This window comes from Lepidochelys kempii, chromosome 10 (genome assembly GCF_965140285.1).
Source record: "Lepidochelys kempii isolate rLepKem1 chromosome 10, rLepKem1.hap1, whole genome shotgun sequence".
Lineage (NCBI taxonomy): Eukaryota > Metazoa > Chordata > Testudines > Cheloniidae > Lepidochelys > Lepidochelys kempii.
Window position 1 is genome coordinate 71,058,747 of NC_136389.1, and position 14,774 is coordinate 71,073,520.

General features: G+C 43.8%; 1 protein-coding gene and 1 long non-coding RNA gene across 7 annotated transcripts in view; one reads left to right on the forward strand and one right to left on the reverse strand.

The window, feature by feature from the left end:
- The window catches only part of NTRK3 (neurotrophic receptor tyrosine kinase 3), a 455,727-nt gene that overhangs the window by 272,511 nt on the left and 168,442 nt on the right, over nt 1–14,774 (forward strand). The gene's annotated exons all lie outside the window — the stretch shown is intronic.
- The window catches only part of LOC140895048 (uncharacterized), a 58,106-nt gene continuing 56,856 nt past the window's right edge, over nt 13,525–14,774 (reverse strand). The window contains exon 4 of the long non-coding RNA XR_012154052.1: nt 13,525–13,962. This is a non-coding gene — a long non-coding RNA (uncharacterized LOC140895048). The remainder of the gene's footprint in view (nt 13,963–14,774) is intronic.

The window sequence follows — 14,774 nt, forward strand, 5'->3', positions numbered from 1 at the left end:
ATAGAGCAGAGCAGAAACAAATGTACTTATTTATTGTGTGTGTTACCATAGCACCTAACAGCCCTAGTCATGGACCAGGGCCCCATTGTTTTAGATGCTATACAAACACAGAACAAAATGACTTGTCTTGCGTAGTTGAACTTGTTTTCTGGGCTCAGCTACAAACTAGTTTTTGTTCCCCAAATCAGGTTCATCATGCAGGACAAGGGTGAGGAGCGACTGACAGCCCAAACGTAGCATCATCTGAAATCCCATTGCCTTTTTTCATTTTCTGAATCAACCGAAACAGCAAAGGGGGGAGGGGAGGGGGAAAGGAAAGAGAGAGGCAAAACAATAGTAAATAGAGGCTCTTTACCCTTTCGGTAACGTGTCAAGAATCACATCACTCAGTTCATTTGGTATTCACTCCAATAGCCCTGCTCGGAGCGCTGGTGCTGCTGATGTGTATGTCAAAAGTACTTGCCGAGCTGTTCCATTGCAATTTAGCATTAGTTAATAGCTACTTAAAGTAAAGTGGTTGCCTATTTGATTATGATTGGGGGTTATTAACATTTTTCCATAAACAGATGGTAACTGTCCTCTGCGTCCATTGCAAAGCAATGCCAGGGTTCTGATTTCAAGGAGACCAGTTCCTGCAAAGACAGCTTGGATGCATGCTTTGTTTTTTTGTTTCCCTCCTTAACAGTGTAATTATTTCAGTAGCTTAAAGGGAAAAAATGCTTAAGTGAAATGACCTGCCTCTCCAATGAGACTTAATCCTAACCTCCATTGACTTGCCCATGTCTGAGTACAATTACCTGGTGGTTTATTTTTTCCCTTGAAGCTGTACAGGAAGTAAAATAAATTTGCAATTAAGAGAAACCATAAAGTCAGTACTGATTGCCCCAAAGCAATCGGTGTCCAGCACCCTTCTATTTTATCCTACCGGACTTGTTCATGTCGCAGGGGTGATGCCCTCCCACTATCAAGGCCGTACAGGGTGGCTATGGGAAAGGAGCAGCCATCCAAAGGAAACAGCAGCTGGCCACAGAAAGTGTTGTGAATAAATCCATGGTGAACCATCAAGTAGATCAAAAGTTAGTAAAAGGTAACAGGCTTATGCTGCTTTGTTTGGGCCCAGTCCTGTAATGTGCTGAGCGCTTGACGCGAGGTGTGAGCTCCTTCGATTCCTGCTGATGCTGGTGGGAGCTAGAGGCACTCAGCACCCTGCAAGGTCAGGACCTTTCCTTGGTGGTAACTTTTTATTTGTTTTACAAGCCCCTAGGTTTGCTTTCTGCGCTCAACATCACTTAGTTTGCCTGCCTTGAAACCTGGGAAATGGATTGAAAGGGCATGTGGTTTCACTGGGTCTTCCTTCTATAAGTACTTCTGTATCTTCTGCTAAAGTGACATTTTATTTTGTTTTCTGATTCCAACCTTGTGAAGCCCTGTGCTCCCAATCTGTAAGTACCTGCCCTTCCATTAAAAATACAATCCATAACCACAGCAGCAATGGTCAAATAAAACTCTTCCAAGCATGTCTTGGTGAATGTTAAGAGAAAACACTGCACTGCTTACAAGGCATGTCTCTAGAGCAGGGATCGGCAACCTTTGGCCAGTGGCCTGCCAGGGTAAGCCCCCTGGCAGGCCTGGCCGGTTTGTTTACCTGGCTCATCCACGGGTTCAGCCGATCTCAGCTCCCACTGGCCATGATTCACTGTATCAAGCCAATGGGGCTTCGGGAAGCGGTGGCCAGCACATCCCTCGGTCCGTGCTGCTTCCCGCAGACCCTATTGGCCTGGAACGGTGAACTGCGGCCAGTGGGAGCTGCAACCGGCTGAACCTGCGGACGTGCCAGGTAAACAAACCAGCCCAGGCTGCCAGGGGGCTTACCCTGGTGGGCTGCGTACCAAAGGTTGCCAATCCCTGCTCTAGAGGGATCCATTTATCTTCTTTTCACAGGACGGAAGCTCACCAGTATCACCCAAGGCTGTGGTGTGCCAGCATTCCTGTTTCCTTTACTAAGGTTCTGATACCAGGTCCTGCACTTAAAGTGCAGACCTAATATATGGAAGGTACTGTTCTTCTAGTCCAGCCACTAGACGTTTAGGCTGCATTTACTTCTATTGTCTTGCTACACCAGGTAGTAGCAGACTTTTTGCCTATCCTAACTAAGAGCAACCAGATTCCTTGTCACCAGGCTATAAACAAAAGTGTCAGAGTAAATTCTGCCCAAGCTTGGCATCTCTGTGCCAGATAGAAGTGTCTTCCCTGAAAGACTTTGGAAGGGAACAGAGATGCATGCTACTTACTCCTCTGAACTGCTTGGAGAAATGCTTAGTAGAAGATTTGCAACTGCTTAGATCTAAAAGTAAAATACTTCTACCTGAAGCTTTAAGAGACTGCTTAAAAGAAGTGCTTGCAAAATGCACTTACCAAACATCTACCAAGCATCAACTTCAATTTCTTAGCCAAAAAATGAATGTTACTTGATAGCAATGGTAAGAACCTCTTAAGGAATTCAAATAAATAGTTTAATTTGACTTGAGATACCTCTGCTTCCTTTAAATTTCTTTAACCTTTCATCATACATCAGACCTTCCAGTTCTCCTTACACCTTTGTTGCTTTTCTGTGCATTCATTCTTTCTAATTATCTGTTGGGTACTCTGATTCCTGCCATCTCCAGAATGCACCAGTCACATTAATGGAACAATGATGGAAAGAGCCCAACAACAGACTTTGGCTGTTCCATGAATGGTTCACAAATCACACTAGTGGCACCCAGAATTGTTTGCAGCTAAATTGAGATGCAAACACCAAATTGGTCTGGTGGAAGTAAACAGCTGGATTGTAAAAAGCAAACTCCCAAATCCAAAATCTTGCATGTTTCTGCTTTGCCTGGCAGAACAGTAATAAGCAGGAACAGATTGGAGCGTCAGGGTTTCCAGGACATTGGATTAATGAGGAATGGTAGGAGGCTGGTGATCTGGCTGGACATGCTAGTGCACTAGGCTTGTAACTTCATGTACTTTGGGGTCACAACCTTGGATACAGTTCCTGGGGGAGAGGATTAGGATTAATTACACAGTATCTCTCATGCTGGAGGGGCTGAGTGGACTTCCTTCATCCACTGCAGATTTGGAAATGGATGAGTCATGCTGGTTTGTGGTCCTGCTTTCCTCTCTGCAGGCATCTCAGTTCCACAGCAGTGACATCTCACACTGCTGAGCTTCTCTCATCCGAGCAGCCTTCCCCTTGGGCCAGGAGGAGAAGGGAAACATTTGTCCTCAAGGTATCTCCTCTGAAAGCAGCGTGGTTCCTGCTGGGTCACTCATCCCCTTTTCAGTTCCAACCTGTGTTTGCCACTTGAAATGTTGTGTTTTCTTTCCATTTTAAAATGAATTGAAAACTGGTGGATTGACAGACCTGGAGACCTAAGACCTCTGTTTATCCATAGGACATGTACCATATGCACCAGTTTCCTTCATCTGACTCGGAGGGAACTGCTTCTGGGCCATGGGGACTGAATTCTTCTCTCAACCATATGGAGTTGTCGGTACCTCCTCTGAGGCTGACAAGAACTGGGCAAATCAGTGTCTGTGATGATGGTGGTATCGGTGCTGGGGCACTGCAGAGTAACACAGGGAGAAACAGGGAGGCTCAGTCCTTGCTTTTCTTTCCTGTGTCACCTTTAATCAGTACTTTAACTGTGATCTGTCTATACTACCTCTCCCTGTCTTTCTTTTGAAAAAGGCTACAGGGCACTAAATGTGCTCCATGGAGTTTGTAGTTCATCTTCTCCTTCTTTGGCTTGCTGTAGCATCCTCAAGATTTTCCTCCTGTTCAGCCAAGGCTCCTGCAATTGAATAGCTCATGCCTAAACTGTGCAGCCAGAGAGTGCAGCTCTTGACCTAATGACACCTAAATGGAGATGTGATGAACACCACACAAGTACAGTGTAAACACCCGGGAGAGGGAGAGAGAGTTCTTAAGGAAGATTTACAGCAGTAATGGGACGATATTGTTCAGTTGTGAATTTAGGCTTAATGTGATCAGAGGAATAACTTCTATACCCTGGAATCTCTAAGGCTGTGGAATAGTCTCCAAGGGAAATGGTAGAAGCTCTGTTATTTGGGCCATTTAAAACTCTACCGGAGAGAACACTGGTGAATATATTGTAGGGATCAGGGTGCATGGGATAATCTACTGGGCCTCCTCCATCTCTAATTTCTACTTTTCTGTGATGGAGTAACACCTCTGCCTGTGTTTTGGGAAGCATGGAGCATCTAGCAAGGGTACTGATGTTTAGCAGCTTTATTTATGTATTTAATTTATGTATTTATTTCTGAAAGTGGAAGCCATGTAGGACCCTCATTAACGTTCAGGCATTTCATTTCAATACACAACTGTGCTATTAAAAATAAATGTCCACCATAAAAAATGCCTGGCCTGGTACTTGACATCAGCTGCATTAGCAGCACCCAGCATGCTGTAGGAACAAACCAGGTTGTGATTCTAATGACTGGTGTCCAGGGTGTTTCACGGTCCAGGTTCTAGGGTGGGGAACTGTCTCCAGTTGACATTCCAAGTTCTTGGGAAGGAATGGGGGGAAGGGGGTTCTTTCTCTGGTGGATGGTTGGGATCTGGATTGAATACCCTGCCTTGGCTTCAGAAGAGAGACCTGGAGCTCTAGGCTGGTATTGCTGATAGTCATTTCTAACTACTGTATACTGAAAATCAGTTTATTTTCCTTTCAGGCTAGCTGAATGGGGTGTGGGCACTTGTGTTAGTTGGGTTATATGCAGGCTTGAAAGGATTCAATTTTTCTCAGTAAATGTTGTTAAATGTCGATTTTTGCCATACGCACATAAATCAACAAAAAGTATTTCCATAGATGATAATTGAAATTTACAGATAAGCAGAGTAAGAAGAATGATGCTGCTTGAGAACTTATTACCATTTGATTTAAGGGTATTTACTGTGTATATACTGTGTTGTTGACAGTTTGTGTTTTAATGGTTATAAAGCTTTAACTTTTTGTGTCTCAATGCCTACTGTCACTAAATAATTTACATCTGATCCCGCATAATTTCCCACAACCGTGAAAAATCTAAATTGATAAAAATAAAGCCTAACACTCATAATTTTGGACAGTTGTGTTAATTTGAATTGATTTAAAAAATTGCTTAAAATATACATTGATATTGGAAGCGGAATAAATGTGAAAACCTTTGGCTCAGTAGAGCATTCATAATTGCTAAATGACTAGTACTACAGAAATGGAAATCCAAAAAGCAACCAACAATTGAAGATTGCAGCCATCATAAACGTGGCCATCCATGGAAAGAATAGTATACTGTAACAGAAATACCCCAGAAAAATTCTGAGGTATGGGGTGCTTTCCTGGAAGTATCTCGGTGATCTTATTAAATGGATGAGCCTTCCCCATTCACCACCTCCTCTTCTCTTTTGCCTCTCCAGTTTGCTTTGATTCTTTATTGTATTCTATTATTTTTTTTCAATTTCTCTGTACCTAAAATAAGGATAAGGCAGAATAAGATTTAAAGTTAATTTGATTTTGTAAACAAATTATTTATAAACTGTAATACAGAGAATTGATTTATATTTTAACCATTCAGATGATATAGTCAACTGTTTCAGGTGTAGTTAAGGTTAGGTAACAAATGGTTAACACATTGTGAGACGTTTATGGATAGCTTGTTTTGTGTGTGTGTGTTTGTGTGTCTGCGTGTGTGTGAAAATGTAATGAAAAGTGAAGAGGAAAAAATAAACTGATATTATCTGTAAAAATTATATTAAAAAAATACAAATCCAATTCTGCCAAGCCTAATTATATGCTGGTATAATTCAAGGAGTTGAAAGCACCTTGTTAACCTCTTGCGTGCCATAGGAATATAGGGTACCAAGTTTAGCCATGAAAACTCGTGCAGGCCCAGAACCATAGGTCACCCTGTTTTCAAAGGAAGGAATTCCCTCTTCCCACACTGGCTATATATTTCTAGTGGATTCCCTCTCTTTGTTCCAGTAATTCATAGCTTCAGTCTCTCACAGCACAAGGACAGCATGAAGTCACTGCCTCCTTCTCCTCTGTCCCTTATCTTTCATTGCTTCTCTGGTCATAGAGGTTTCCTCCCTGAGGCTCCAAGGCTAGACCTCTCAGAGGCCCCTTCTTGAAATGTTTAGTACACATCAGGGCTGTTCTTATGTGACCCAGCGTTACACTCCCTAGTGACTGGAGAGTGCTCTGTGCCCCCCTGGACCCTCTTTCAGCTTGCTCTATCTTGTCAGTCTGCACAGTTGTGCCAGAAACAGGCTTCCCCAGGAGGTATCTGGTACATTTTGTTTCCAGCTGGTCCCGAGATATCTTTAAAAAAAAAAGAACAGCCTTTGCTTCCTTTGCTCCCCTCTAAAATGGAAGGTTAGACCGGGTGGGAGGAACGGATAGACAGAGGAAGGTTGTGAGTTGGAGTGGGGCCATATACTTTTTCCTTAATCTAAATTTGGAGTTTCAGCCTCTTGAATGCAGAGAGAGTATGGCATAGGCTGAGATCCCTGTGCCTGGACAATCCTGGAGTGGGATGGGGAGGCGTGAGCTGATGGGAGACCCCTCAGCACAAGAGGGATCTGTCTTGACACAGTGCAGTGTCTGCCGCTCACGTAAAAGCCTGCGGCCGTGAGACAGCTGCTGGAATCGGGGTAAAGAAGCTGTCCCTTTTGTTGCTGACAGGACGATTTCATTTTGATATGGTAAAAGCTCTCATGACCTCTGCAATTTTCCAGATGGATAACGAAAAACTAGAAGGAGGGGGCATCTCGGCGGCTTTCTGTGTATCTGCCTATGGAGCTGCACCCATTGGCTCAGATCTGCTGACAGGACTTAGTAGTCGTTACATTAAATGGTGCCGGCAAGGAGAGAGGCAGGTAAAACCACTGCCATCCTTGGGCTGAGATGCGCTCCCCGTGATACAGGGCATGTGCATGCAGAGACATGAAACGCTGTCTCCAAACAGCCCCACGTCTGCCACACAGGGTTAGGGACCCAGGAGTTCTGCTGCAGTTTGGAGAAGGGTTGTGCGGTTGCAGCAGCATGGGCACCGCGGCACTGCCCTGCTTTGCAGGGGTGGGGGCTGCTCTGAAAGCTGTTTATTAACGGGGTAGCTTGACTGAGATGTGTGTGACTGGCAGAATCATCCCTGGTTTTTTCCACATAGCGCAGGGGGGCTGTTGTATCCTCTGGGGTGGGTGTTTCTCAAAGCTTGTAGGATCTTCCCTACTTTTTCTTCTACTCTCCCACCTCAGACATTATTGCCTCAAGGGGAACCTCCCAACGCCATGGAGAAATGGACCCAACTCCCTCCGGAGCCTATTAACACCATTTCTCTAATCTGCCAGTTGGGGGCAGCAGAGAGTTATAGGAGGGGTGAATGGTGTCTGCAGGCAGGATGAGCAGAGAACCAGTTGATGGAGGGGGGCACTTGAATTCTGTTCTTATCCTTCTGGATCCTGCAGATCAGTGGATGGGGAACAGATACTGGGGTTAAATCTGTATGTTTGCCTCGCTACCTTACTGATAGGCCCCTACCAAATTCATGGTACGTTTTGCTCATTTTCATGGTCCTAAGATTTTGAAAAATGTAAATTTCATTATTTTAGAGATTTAAATCTGAAATTTCACGTTGTAACAAAAGGGGTTTGTGATGGGAGAGGGGGTTCACAAGGTTATCATAGGAGGGTTGCGATATTGCCACCCTTACTTCTGCGCTGCTGCTTGCAGCTGTGCTGCCTGCAGGGGTAGCTGGCTGGACAGCGCTGTCTGCTGGCTGGGAGCCCAGCTCTGAAGGCAGCATCACCGCCGGCAGCAGTACAGAAGTAGGAATGGCCTGGTATGGTTTTGCCACCCTTACTTCTGCACTGCTGCCTTCAGAGCTGGGCCCTCAGCCAGCAGCCGCCACTCTTTGACCGCCCAGCTCTGAAGGCAGCGCAGAAGTAAGGGTGGCAATACCGTAACCCCCCCTACAATAACCTTGCAACCTCTCCCTGCAATCCCCTTTTCAATCAGGACCCCCAGTTTGAGAAACGCTGGCCTCCCCATGAAATCTGTATAGCATAGGGTAAAAGTACACAGGAAACCAGATTTCATGGGGGAGACCAGATTTCACAGTCTGTGACGCATTTTCCATGGCCATGAATTTGGTAAGGCCTTACTTATTGTCTCGTGAGAGATCTTCTTGTATTCCTCACACACATCAGTGAGTGCATGAGAAATAAGAGCTGCTCACCTTCCCCTTATCACTCACAGTATCAGAGAAGCCAGTGAGAAATGACCCACTAGGACTTCCTGGTCCCCTCTCCCTGTACTTGCAGGGTTGCTCCACAGGAGGCTTGCTACCTCCTGCGGATACAGCCATCAGGACTTATTCCACGCATATGACTTATATTCCATGTTGACTTTGTGACGTTAGCCCGCATACCGGCAGAGTGGCTCATGGTAAAGGCACAACAGCACACTTGCTCAGGAAGCCCTCGGGAACTTGGGCCTGCGCTCTCAGGAGTGGGAGGATGTGATGGGTTGGATCACAGTGAACCCCTTTGGGACTGCCACTTGAGGTGCCGGGACTACCTCTAAGCCCGCTTTCCCTGGCAGCTTGGGACTTCAGGGCCCTGCCTGGTTTGAGCCAGACATGCTAGCCTGCTAGAAACCCAGACCCAGGTCTGAACAACATCCCCCCAAAACTGCAGGCTTAACTGAAAACAGATTAAGAAGTGTTCCTGTCTCCAACACTCAGGTACCCAACTCCCACTGGGGTCCAAACCCAAAATAAATCCATTTTACCCTGTTTAAAGCTTATACAGGGTAAACTCATACATTGTTCACCCTCTATAACACTGATAGAAAGATATGCAAGGCTGTTTGCCCCCCCCCCTCGGTATTAATACATACTCTGGGTTAATTAATAAGTAAAAAGTCATTTTATTAAATACAAAAAGTAGGATTTAAGTGGTTCCAAGTAATAACAGAGAGAACAAAGTGAATTACCAAGCGAAATAAAATAAAACACGCAGGTGTAAGCCTAATACAGTAAGAAAACTGAATACAGATTAAAATCTCACCCTCAGAGATGTTTCAATAAGCTTCTATCACAGACTGGATGCCTTCCCAGTATGGGCACAATCCTTTCCCCTGGCACAGCCCTTGTTCCAGCTCAGCTGGTAGCTAGGGGATTTCTCATGATTGCAGCCCCCTTTGTTCTGTTCCACTCCCTTATATAGCTTTTGCACAAGGCGGGAATCCTTTGTCCCTCTCTGTGTTCCCACCCCTCCTTCTAAATGGAAAAGCACCAGATTAAAGATGGATTCCAGTTCAGGTGACATGATCACATGGCACTGTAAGACCCCAAGCCCTCATTCCTCCCAGCCTGACTCACAGGAAGGCTTGCAAGCAAACAGAGCCATCCAGAGTCAATTGTCCTGGTTGATGGGCGCCATCAAGATTCCAGACGACCATTAATGGCCCACGCTTTGCATAACTACAATAGGACCTCAGAGTTATATTTCATATTTCTAGTTTCAGAAACAAGAGTGATATATTTATACAAATAGGATGACCACACTCAGTAGATTATAAGCTTTGTAATGATACCTTACAAGAGACCTTTTGCATGAAGCATATTCCAGTTACATTATATTCACGCTCATTAGCATATTTTCATAAAATCATATAGAGTGCAACGTCACAGAGGAGATCTATCTCGTTCTGTTATGTTGCTAGGAGGGGCCATGCAGTGTGGTGGGGATGAGGCAGAGCACCTTCTGTCATTCTGCATTCTCTCTCTTTAAAACAGCCTCCCTCTCCCGCCGCCCTTGCCACACAACGTGCTTGGACTTCATCAGCAAGCCCCCAGCATGGCCCAGCAGCCGCTTGACTTTTGAATAATGGAGTCAGGGAGATGTTGGGGTTTTGTGTCCTAAATGGCCATGTAAGACTTGGCCTTCTAGAGCAGACCAATAGCCCATCTAGTCCTGTCTCCAGCCCTGCCAGACCAATAGCCCCTCTTGTCCAATACCTTATTTTAATCTATACCGGATCAGACCAATGGTTCATTTCGTCTCATGTCCTGTCTCCAGCTGTGTCAGGTCAGTCCCGTTGCTGCATCTGTCCCTTGTATTATCTCCTGACCTACCAGATCATATCAGCCACCTGTCCTACTCCTCTAGGCTGCCTCTTGCCCACAGCAGATGGCAGTGGTAGCCCCTCTGACAGTGGCTGGAGCTGGAGTCCGTCCCAGAGGGCATAAAGGCTTCAGCATACAGTCCGTCTACTATACTGTTTGAGGGGGCAACTCAAAGCTATGGAGACAGAAGGGATGGGGGACGGGGAGAAACTCCTCCCTCACCATTGCCACAGCAGTGGTCTCTCTTTTTTTCTCTCTCTCCTCTGGTTTCCTCCACTGTCCCTCATCCTTCCCTTTCACTTCTTCCCTCCCCCACCCCAGTAGTATTAATCTCCTGCCTTTGGCCCGTGCCTGTACCGTGTTGTACATCTGAACACGCTGTAGCAACACGGCTGCTGGGACACCTGTGGTATTTAACGATCAGGCCTGCGCGCCTCTCGTTAGGGGGCCCCCTTGTCAGCTCTCTGCCACCTGGTCTGTCTCGCGGTATAGCACTGTTTATTTAACAGAGAGATTAAGCATGACATGATGACTCCCAGCGGAGGAGCCAGGGAAACTGTTGCCATCTATAAATTGGAATCTTTTTATTTATTTATTTGTTAATTGTCATCAAGGACTTGTGAGCTGTTTTTTGGAAATGGTGGTGACAGTTAACCCTTTTTTGCCCACGTGGCATGAAGAGAAGCCGGTCTGGGTGTGGCTGTGGGAGGGAGGGAAGGGAGAAGCAGGAGAGAGGACGCACTGACCGTGGTGCTCAGTTCTGTGACACTGTTCTTTTTCTAATAGGGCGGAAGGTTTTCTGGGAGCAGTCTCCTCCTGTTTAATTTCCCCAGGTCCTTCCCTTCCATCAAAGAGCCCTGCCTTGTGCCAGCATGCCTGGGCTGAGGAAAATCAGGCTTCCCTATTGGGTCCCAGCCTCTCATCAGGCTATCTTAGTGCAATAATCGGAAGATGCAGGATAAGAAAGGAGCTTGCATAAGTTCTCTTGAGCTACCGCAGTGACATGGTGCGTCAGTCCCTGAGCCCAAACAGCTGCCTTCAGCTCAGGTTTGTCTTAAGCTGGTGGGGACGTGGTGCTGAAAATGGAACCCACTCTTTGATATTGGGCTGCTAGTGTCTATGCCTAATTTCAAGTGGGTGATTATATTCTATAGTCTACCTCCGCAAAGTCCACCTGCATTGTCACTTAGATGAGCTATTCTTCACTCCCTGCCTTAAATGGATGTGCAGTGTTTTGGGGGCACTGTTAAATGGCTGTTGTGCGCCGCCCTAGAAGTGGGTACATTTCTATGCTGAGCAAAGTGATAGCTGTATGAATACCATCTGGAATGTGCTTTGGGACCAAAAGATGAATATCCCATGAGGAGGTACTTATGCTAGAGTGTTTTCTATACAATTAACTCAAGGATTTCTGTTGCCCTCACAGGTGCTCCAGTAACATATACATTGATTTCTTTTTAAAATATATAATTAATTTGGGTATAATAGCAAGTGTGGAATTGTTTATTAAGCTATGTTTTTTCATCAAGGAGAAAAGAAATTAAAAATAGAGAGAAAACATAACTTAAGGCAGCAAAGCCCTGGGAACAATTTATGGTCTCCTTAATTAATCTCTCTCCTTGTTATTTATTGCACTTTGTAAAGAGAGAGAATTCACATGCCTGTTGGAATGGCAGAATGATGGTGCAACAAGTCTGAGCAGCTGGTAAGGGCATAGCCCTAGCGTGGCAAGGATGCAGAAGGGGTATATTATATTGGCAGCTCACTAGACTGGACATTTTAAAGTGTAATAATGGATGTTAGAGGGAGGGAGTGTGACATGAAGTGTGCCTGTTTCTCATTCTGGTGCTGTACCTGGTGCCCCTCCAAAATTACATTAGGGCCAGATTTTCAAAAAAGAGAAAAGTGGGCAATTGTACACTTAATTTGCTCGGGCAAAGGCTCTGTTCATGCACATTGTGTAGTTGTATGCAGAACCTCTACCCTTAAAATCACTCCCACACTGAAGAAAATCCTCTCTAGTAGTACACTGGAAACTAGACTTGGGGGAGACGTATTTGTTCATCTGGTCTCTTCCCCTGTCAGTGCAGGACTCTTTCTGATTGGATGATCTTTACTGCCTTGTCTCCTCAGCAGTGGAGATGCCATCTCTTCCCAGGGGAGACTATTCCACAGTCTAATGGCACTCTTTGTTAGAAGGAGAGCCTACATTTAACTTTGTTCGGCATCATTCCATCACTCCCAGTTACACCCCTTTGAGCCATCCTCAACAATTCCTCTCTCCTCTTCATCCTTGTAGATGATTCTTTCTCTCTCCCTTAATCATCATTAAGGGGGAGCAATCCATATTTGGTTTTTTAACTCCCCTCTTAAGTCAGTCCCTCCAGCCTCTTCATCATTTTTGTTGCTCTTCTCTGAATTTCCTCAAATGTGTTGACGCTTTCCTGGCTTTTTGCCCAGAACTGTTTGCAATATTCCAGGTGTGGTCTCATCCGAGCTCTAGGGAGATGGACTAACTCTGCTCTGTGTTGCAATGTTGCTGCATATGTAGGCCGGAATTTCTGGTGAGGTTTTTTTCTTTTCCCCCCGTCATATTGCATTATAGTCTGATAAGCCTTTTAATGCCCATCGTCACCACAAGCCTTTTTTGGCATTAACTACCTTCCAGGTTTCTGCCGTCCACTAAATTGTTTGATGTGATTTTCTCCAAAATGTATTGGCTTGCATTTTTTCTATGTTTGGGCCTTGTTTTGTTTCCTTCCGTGTTTTCTAAGCCGTCTAGGTGCTTTTTGTATGACTTCCTGATCCTCAGTGACCTCCTGATTTTATTATCGTTGGAGCATAGAAATGAACAGACTGGATCTGAAATAGTCCAGTATCCTTCTCCGGTTAGTGGCCAGTATCAGATGCTTCAGAGAAAGGTAATGGTTCCCCTAAACATACAAGTATCAGCTTTATAGTTAATGTGGTGTCTAATAATTAATAATTTCCAAATAATTACTAATGATGTTAAATAAAACCAGACTTAACACCAATCCTGCTGCAGACAGCTTCCCCCAACTCTAAACTTCGCTATTTTATTGCCCTTTGTTTAAACTCCATCACCTTGTTTTGAATTCATATGCATACTTCGGTTTTTTTAATGCGAGTGGTGTGTTTTTGTGGACTACCTAGAAGAGCACTGGCAGATAAGAGCTATATAAATAAAATGTATTATTATTATTTATGCTGCTTTATGCCAGTGCTCATAACCAAGCCAATTTGAAATAATTTTTCAAGTAAGATTTTGTGAAGCACCATATCAAATGTTTTACTAAGTCCAGATATATTGCAGCTACTGCATTCCCTTCATCTGCTCTTTTGTAATTCAATCAACAACAAAAAAGAGGTGATCAGATTAGTCTGGCATGATTTGTGATTTATACATCCCCAGCTTATTTGCTCTTGGTTCCATTATCCTGTAGGCACTTAAAGAATTTTGTCTCTTAACATTTATTTAATTGTTTTGCTAGTGACTGAAGTAAAATGTATTAATTTATTTTATTCATCAAATATGAACATGCAACAGTTAACAATATATATAAGGATATATATATAAATATATATGAGATGTATATAAATGTCTGTGAAGAATTATAGTATTTGTCTTACTGATATGATTCTGGACAGAAGTATATATATATTAGTCCATAGCCTGGAAGTACACTCAACAGCATGGAAGGCAGGAAATGCATCTGATATATCAAGGTAGCATACACCTGCTGGCTGCTCCATTTATGTCCAGTTGATCTGGAGAACCAACAGAGAAAACATGAATGAATTTCCTAGAAGGACTTCTCATCTGCTTTGACCATTATTTCTTATGGGATTTTGGGAATGTGAATTCTTTTCTGTCTTGTTCAGTCTAAACTCCTCCTTCACTAAAAGTGGCACTCAAATAGCCTATATAGAGAGATACAAACATAAAAATAGTGTCTCCCTGTTCACTCTGACTTCATTTCTGAAACATCAAAGAAATTCTCTTCCACTCCACTGCTGTTATATAGCTGGATTTTAGATTTCCATCCCTTTATTACAATGTCATTTAACTCTTAATAACGAAACACATGGTCCTTACTTGTCATGTTCTTTTCTACCAACATTTTCTATGCTACTGACCTATTCAGTAATGTGATTTCTGATATAGGAGTATTTCCCCACTTGGAGAGTTGGGATAATGCTTCCTGGGGCTGTGCTCTATTATCTAATAATATATTGGAGTTAATGGAACATCAGGACATGCCTAATAAGTAGGCTTGGCAGAATACAATTTTTATTTTTTGTTATAATTTTGATTAGTAATATTGATTTTTATTTTTAAATTTCCCCCCTGATTTTTATCCATTTTAATGGTTTGACAGTTGCACAAAATCATGGATGGTGGTTTCCAGATAATACCTGATGACAATGGACGTTGAGATTCAAAAAGTTAAATCTTTATAACTGTTAAAACACAAATTGTCAACATCATATATCTAAATATACAACATAAATAGCAATAAAATAAAATAAAATAAAAGTTTTCAAGCAGCAATTTCCTTACTTTGCTTAATTGTACATTT